Raw genomic sequence first — 8333 nt, 5'->3', positions numbered from 1 at the left:
ATCTGGTTCAGATTTGAGCTTATATGGCGATACGGTACTTTGATTCAACAAACAAATAAATTTTACTGGGGAGTGGGAAATGGGAATAAAAAAATGTGATTTTTTGTTCATTTCTAAGTTCGTAGTTCACTTTATGAGCACATGTGTGTGAGTCAATCTTAGTTGCTATGATTAGACAACTTTATGTGGTGTCACTATCTTCCTATAATCCTACCCGGCCATAGTTTGCGTCAGCACTGTCTGAGCGTCAGTTATATTGCGCATTTAAGGTTTTAAATAATGGAAGACTCTAAAAGGAGTTTGAAATAAGTCAGACATTTTTAAACGGTCTTCGTATCATATGGCCAAAATAAGTTACTTCTAATTATGTGCACATTTTTTTCATTCTCTATCTAGGATTGTTTTCTTGTGTGTCGGAAGCAGAATATGTATTTTTAAATTTGTAATATTTAGGCGTGGTTGATGATAAAATAAGTATATTATTATTTCAACATGTCGTGTGGTCAATCATGGTATTGTCTAATGAGAACTACATTTTTACCATATGCTTGCATGCATGACAGGGTTACGTAATAACGGCTGTGTTGGTCTACAGCTTTGAACATCCTGTGCTATTGCTGATATGCCAGAAATGCGAGCAGTTCTTGTCATCACATCACGCATCCAGAAACACATATCGTGGCACAAGAATACATACCAGTAATGCCTATGGTGCCAAAGAATGTAAATAAACATTGTTAACATGTCATGAAATGATTGAATTCACCATTACGCATAATGTAACAAACTAGCTAAAATTTAACTTTAACTCGATTAATATTTTTTTATCGTCCCCAATAGTCCCTCATGTATCCTCTATTTTTTTCACCTGATGTTTATGTTTGATATGTTTCATTATCATAGCCGCGCGAGTGTAAGATTCTATTTATTATTTCATGATCATAGCCGCGGAGTGTAAGATTCTATTTATTACATCAATATTGTGATAGTAATAATGGTAAGGCAAACTCATATAGAGAGGACGGACGAAAACCTCCTAGGATATGATGTCAATGGTATAATCTATTGAAATATGTAATCAAACGACATATTGATATTGACGTCATTATTACAAATAAAGCCATAATAGTGTTATAATGCATGGGTTTTACATTTAAAATATATTGCTGTATGACAATTATGAACAGACCAGTATTGTTTTAAAATGATATTTTGCACGAGCCTAATTTGTCTAAAACTTGCAAAAAGAGGTCCATATTCCATATTCTTTTATATACAATTATAACGACGCCATGCTAATATTACGTCACACGTTCCTCTTGTTAGTGTATTATTATGCCTGACATTTGATAAACAACACTTCACCAGTAAAGAGATATAAGGGTTACATGTAATACCAGTATAACTTTGTAAATATGTGTATATGAGTGCTTTGTGTAGATACAGCTGATACCAGGGTATTTGAATTGATAATTGGAAAAAATACTGCATTTGTAATATGAGAATTATTCATAAGATATATATAAGACTACATTGTTATTTATTTTTTATTATGATTTTTTCTATGTTGTATCAAGATGTCTATATTTTGTCGATTTTTAAGTAATTCTTCATATTGCCGGTGTATGATGACCTGCTGGCAGATGTTGAGCTATTGATTAGTGTCTAAGTAAGCTAGTTTACAGTGTATGACCTCGACCCGGAGTGACTAGTACTCACATACATCCTATATTATCTGTCTAAGTGTTCGGGATGGGTAAAGCACGCGATAAGGTGTGCATGCCAGCCTATTAGGTACATCTAACATGTCGATAGATATGAGGAATATATCAGCTACAGCGAGAACTGTTTTATTCACAGTGGTCACTGATATTACACATCCGAAGAACACGCAGATATTCTCAGTAGATAAATATTTCAATGTTTGTGTTATTGGTTAATCCGATGGTATATGTTGTCTCAATTATTCAGACTTTGATCCGTCTGATACTTATACTAGTATTTATAATTCAAATTTCCAAAACACGTTTAGATTTAACAAGGAAACTACATTTGTGTAACCACCCGCCCTGTTAATTTGTGGAACGTTATATTTCCCTTATAAGTTAAATCTCACAATTGATATATTCTTTTTCTCAAAAGTTACCATTATTGGTATTATTTTTTTTATAAATAATAATAATGGTTATTCCTTCTTGATACAATTTTGTTTATCCAAGAAGCATATATATATCATTGATGAGAGCGTTGATGACATAGTTATGATATCTATTTCAAGCTTGGCTTCGATTTCTCGAAACAAAAGTACAGATTGAAGTCAAAATTTAAGTGGGGCCAGGTAATGGCCATTATCTTATGGAAATAATTTGCAAAAGAAGTAAGGATCCTTCATTAATTTAAAGTCAGCTATGCTTTCCTATTGACCTTTATATGTAGAAATTCCTCTAACGTAAGGAACGTTTTTGAAACTTGACCCTGCTTAGCAAAATAAACTAAGGATGAATTCAAATTCAAGTCAATTGTCAAATACGTGACAATATTTAGTAAAGGGAGATGAAAAGGGGAGTGCTTTATTCATGCGTTTTCTTACCAACTGTGTTGTTCGGACAATAGGTTCCAATTTATATTATATATGCTATAATGAGGCTATAAGTAATTAACTTCTACTAACAAATTATTTTTCAAATTTCAATTTGTCGATAATATAACTGTCTGATCTAAATAAATCATCTGAATATGGTCCTCATCACGATACGCTTGAAATATTCAGGATATCATGGCGGAACAAGATGGTATCGTGACCATGAACAGACGCCTTTTTAAATGTATTGATGCAATTCATTCAGCTTACCTTTCAATTGTGAAAATGTCGAGGTTTAATTAATGCAAATTTTACAAATGTTTTGGTATGCTAATTGATAAACATGCATGCGAATCTAAGTACTTTTTGACAGGGATATTTTTTGTCCGAATTATGTCTTGTGGCTCAATTCCGGAAATAGCCGACATTTCCGTCACATCCTTTTGCGATAAAGCAACTTCCGTCGTATGGTATACTATAAAACTCTTATATACTATATAATAAACGACAAACTAATTGTGGGAGAACACATAGAGTAGGTAAATATGGTAGTGCCTTGATATACATATAACATAGGACATCATTCATACCTTGATAAAAATATATTCATTTGTTGACATGGTTCAGATTTTATGTGAATATTCAATGTTATGCAAAATATTGTTTGATGTAATAAATTATGTCTTTTGTTTATTTCCGGCCTCTTAAACTGACATTAAAGCGGACAAAGCGATTGACAAAAGCCGACAGATACTTGCTTTATTTACATTTTTGAGTTAAGCCGTCTATTGTTTATCTATAGCTAAGTTACTACAACATTTAAATATTGACCGAGTCGACCTCTTTAAACTAGTCATTTAAAGCTGAAATCTTTTCTTGGTATGATGGGAATTATAGACATATTAGTGACGTAAAATTATATTAGGACCTGCTGAAATGAACGTTTTTATAATGTACATTTGTACATATATTAATTGAAATAAAATGCAACTGATCGTTTTCTTGTTGGAAATACGACTGTGTATCGCGATCACCAGCGTATGGCCTATTACGGACTCTGCTATGCGGGATATTTTTGTCCGAGTGGTTTAAGTGTTTCTACATTTTACATGTAAAGCAAGCCCTCTACCACATGGACACAAGTTCGAATCCCATGTTGGCCAGTTGCCAGATACTTACCGCTGGTCTACGTTAAACTAATAAAACCCAAACCCAGTGGAATCAAATGCGGACTATAATTTGTAAGCTAATTAAAATATACAGAAACCCACACAGATGGATAGCTGATATACCCTTATGCTAACGTATTTTCGAATGAGCTGAATTTCTTTCTTGTATTTTACACTTTACAAGCCTTTGATAATACCGGTACCAATGATTTTCTTAATTTTTGTGACGTCACACTCACCGTAAGGAAAATCAACGGAAAATCGTGCTTTACTAACGTCGTTTTGGTGTCTCCAATCTGACGTATTGAAATCTATACTTATTTTAGTGCACTTGTACCTCCAAGGTATATATTTATGGTTCACCCGCGGGAAATCAGTGAGGTTATCTGGATTATCTTGAATATTTTTACAAAATCATAGAAAATTATCCTTTTAACCTATATATGTCAAAATATATGAATTCGAAAATGATATTTTTCTCCATATGATTAAATAAATGCCGACCGGGTGATCTCCATTTTACACCTTCAAATCAAAGGAGTTTAAAAAGTGTAAGGTCTAATTGTTGTTAGTCAGAGTTCCATTACATATCATATTTTTATGTTTTTCTTCCATTGAGCAACGTCCTTTTTCATGACCCACTTCGCTTCCCGCGGTCTCTACCTAGGTGCGTGTAATACACAGGGAATTGCGTATATATTTACGTAGCTTAGTAGTTTTTCCTCCTGGTACTCCAATTTTCCTCCATCGTCATAACTTCGTATGTTCCGAACCAAAAAGCACCTTGCCAACACAATGTTCGGATTCAATATATGATGATCAGTATAAAACTGGTTCGAAAAAAATGGTTCATAATACATGAATTTCATTGACTGATTGAGATGCGAAAATTTTATATGGTGTTGATACATAAAAATGCCAGATAGGTGAAATACCAACAGTATGAAAAATGCTGTAGGTTTCACTTCATATGCAATTGAAATAATTCCTGTACTTTTATTTCTGTCGTGAAAGATTGATGAAAGTTCCAAGGCGTTCAACTGTTTAATGTTAGAAATATATGCTCTATTCGATACCATAAATACCCAATGAGAGATAATAAGGTATTTCATGACTCACAACTGGCCGACCTTCTTGTCTCAATCTATGAGATGGTCACAGCTGATGTTAACGCTATGATAATATGTATGTCTTTTTTGCCTGTTTATGAGTCAGCATCATACGATATGAATTTGTGACTTGCTAGATGTATAGAATGCATGTTCATAATGCTCAAACATAAGATAGACGAATAGTCAAGATCAAATTGCTTTTTTTTCTATATCCAGATAACAAACCTTTATACTATCTGTCGGTTGCAATCAAACCCGCAGTGTTATCTATTTTATCAAATATATATTTATAATAATATAGCGTACCAGTGTAATAACAAAACAAAATTTTACTCGAATTCGTTTAAACATTTAGTCACATGGAAAATTTCAAATATGACAAAACCTAGGGTTCCAGAAGAGTAAACATATTTTATTTTATTGACAACAACCGTCATTTAAGGATATATACAATGGTGTGTGAAATTTTCTAAATAAATCATCCATTCATTATATGAGATACGTTCTCAGAGGAGCAACAGACAAATGTGATGCTTTGACTACAGTTTTTCTTTTATGAATTGAATTTGCCGTCGATCACCATTCATGTATGCGTTTGAAGTTTTGTTATGTACTTTCCACTGTTGCCTTTTCTTTGTAGATCGCTCCAGATTTGACAATGACCTTTTCCGACTAAATTACTTTATGTTTTAGTACACATAAACATATACTCACAACGTGAAGATAATATATCCTTTTTCGGTCATGTTGACATGAGATAACCCAGATTTTTTTATCGCAGACTTAGTAAACATGTATTAATTTATTATCATGTTCTTGGTGTGAAAAGTTGTATTTAAATGCAGGTGATTATATTGTTAATAAAGTTTCTGCAGAAACGCACGTAACATTACGACCTTATAGGTACCGGGACTCGCGAGCCAATCCTAGAGCCAGTACCTTACCGTCTGGTGACAGACAAGTTTGTTTGTGTTTCAGACAGGTAGACGATACAGGTCTGACCCACAACTAAAACTGTCGATCAATCAATGGGTCGTTTGTATAGGTGAGTCACCGCAACTAGTAAGTGCAGACACAGCTTGCTAGCTTGCTAGCTTGCTGTAATTTTCGTGAGATTTTCTGCATTATCAGCAAAATTGATACTTTATAAGGTACAGTCAGTCTTATAGATAGTTAATAAAACAATATCATGGGACAATTCTTATATTAACAACGACGTTCAGTTTGAATGAAAACTTTGGTACGAGTTAATTTGTCATAGAAGAACAATATGTAACTTTCTTTCTTGCTTTATGCTATATTAGCAACTTGAATCAATTAAGTAAGCATTCTGTATATGCAATATTAAAGCACGTGCGGATGATGTTACATTAAAACATACGGTATACAAGTATTTGCGATGCGTCTTCTCGCGGTAGATATGTTGGCGGCAAAACCTATTGGTTAGATTATTGAGAGTAAAGCCCTAAAGTAAGATTGTGTTAAGGAAGTGGAAGATGGAATACAGTGTTCTAAGAAGAATAAAAGAAAAGGTATCCCAAGTTCTTTACAATCAAAGGGCTGCTGCAGATCCTAAATATAGGGAAGTTTGATAAAAGCTAGATTTGAACGAATTTTTGAAGTTGAAATAAAAAGATTTGAGATGAAAACAATATCGAAAATGTTTAAAAAAAACAAAACAATTTTGACATTCCATTTAGTGTACAAAATCAGCATTGAACTAGAGCTATTGCAGATGGAGCGATTCGTGTTTCATATTAACCCATATTGGTTTGCAATACGGGCTTCAGCAAATATAGATACACAATCCACCTATACAATACACGTAACAGGTGCGGGAGGTCCCATTGATATTCCGTTCCCCATTAGTCATCTAGATACACTGCCTCGCCACAGGCTGTATATACCAATACACATCGCTAATCTAGATTCTTATTTATCTTATTTATCTTTATCGGCTACATGGCTCTCCTTGTGTATGTTCTTGAAGTCTGGAGTCTATATAAAGCGATAAGTAGTTTGAATGCCCAAGGTGGCAACTGCTTAAAAATAAACTTCATCATTTCGTCGTTATGTTTATGTATAATAGGAGGTAACCAATACAATCCAATCAGACTTTAATGCGTTCAATAAACACGATTTTAAACGTCATTATTTCGGTTCGACTTAGTTTCCTGCAAATGTTTTGATACGTTAATGACGAACTCGCTCATTTAGAACTTTTGCTTAAAGCCACACTATACGTAACTATCAACAAAAATTCAAGTTAAATTCGATTCCGATATTGTTAGTATTTGTAGATGTAGTTAAAATTAAGATATATTAAAGAATATTCATAATGATTTTTTTATAACTTTGGTACAGCAGTTGTTGAAAGTCGATACATGTAAACATGCCTTCATTTTAAACTGGTCGCCATAGAAGTTACGAGTATTGCCGAACGGAAGTCGGAAAGTTCATGACCCGTTTTCGGAAGAGTTCGGACAGACGTTACGTAGTTACAGTAGTCACATGACGTTCTCGGCAAAGACGTTACATTGTCGGCTAACTTCGGCTTGTTTGACTTAGTGGGACCCACCTAGCGATAGTTAATATTTATTTGATTTTTAAAGAAATATTACGAATCATTATCGCTCATCTTGACTTCGATTTAGTCCTGTCTCTGCATGATTTACAACAGGATTTTTTTTCAACATTCTTCTAAATCAAGAAAAAAATAAGAAAGATACGGATATTGGGCCTTTAATCGAGGACATTCAGAAAAATAATCAACAAATACATAGTTAGTGCAAAAGGGCTAGTGAGAAATGCACTAAATAGTATTTCTGATAAAATATGTAAGTGTAAATAGATTCCGAGTAGATAATTAGGTATGGTATTTATGTATGGTATGGAAATTGAATATGTTTTAGAACTCAAGAATGACACCAGTTGTACGGCAAAGGTTAATTATGTTTAATTCAAAATGCATATACGTCCTCAAAGTGTGGACCTGGGTAGATAAAACGAAAAAAAATATCCACGTCAAAGGATTTTTTTAAAGACTTGTTACAAATACAAGTGATAATTTACAGTTCTTAAAAAATTAAGCACAACGCACCATAAAGCTTTCCTCAACATAAGTATTTGCAGTTGATTTACCCATATGGACTTTGAAACCGCTCAGGCCTCCATCAACCCGAAATTCTCAAATTCTCGTTTGTAAGATCTTCTGTCAAAGTAATTGCTAAAAATATTTTTAAATATGCCATTGAAATACATGGAATTCCAAAGTATATTAGCAAACATATACAGGGAGTTTGACAACCTAATGTTGATAAGGGTATTTTTTTGTAGTTAGACCATATGTTTTAGTATCTAAGTTTAAACTCCAGTTATCAAGTGCATGTTATCATTTGGCGATCAATTGAAATCCGCATCATCGAAAGAGATCATATGTAGTAAGAAGGCGATTTGTTTTGCATTTTGTGA

The 8333-nt window shown here is 33.4% G+C and overlaps 1 protein-coding gene across 3 annotated transcripts in view; it reads left to right on the top strand.

The window, feature by feature from the left end:
- Positions 1-8333, top strand: part of LOC138317369 (streptococcal hemagglutinin-like) — a 31446-nt gene that overhangs the window by 7868 nt on the left and 15245 nt on the right. The gene's annotated exons all lie outside the window — the stretch shown is intronic.

The sequence above is a fragment of the Argopecten irradians genome, chromosome 3, assembly GCF_041381155.1.
Source record: "Argopecten irradians isolate NY chromosome 3, Ai_NY, whole genome shotgun sequence".
NCBI classification, from domain to species: domain Eukaryota; kingdom Metazoa; phylum Mollusca; class Bivalvia; order Pectinida; family Pectinidae; genus Argopecten; species Argopecten irradians.
The sequence above is the reverse complement of the archived record's forward strand: the minus strand, read 5'-3'. Positions and strand labels throughout refer to the sequence as shown.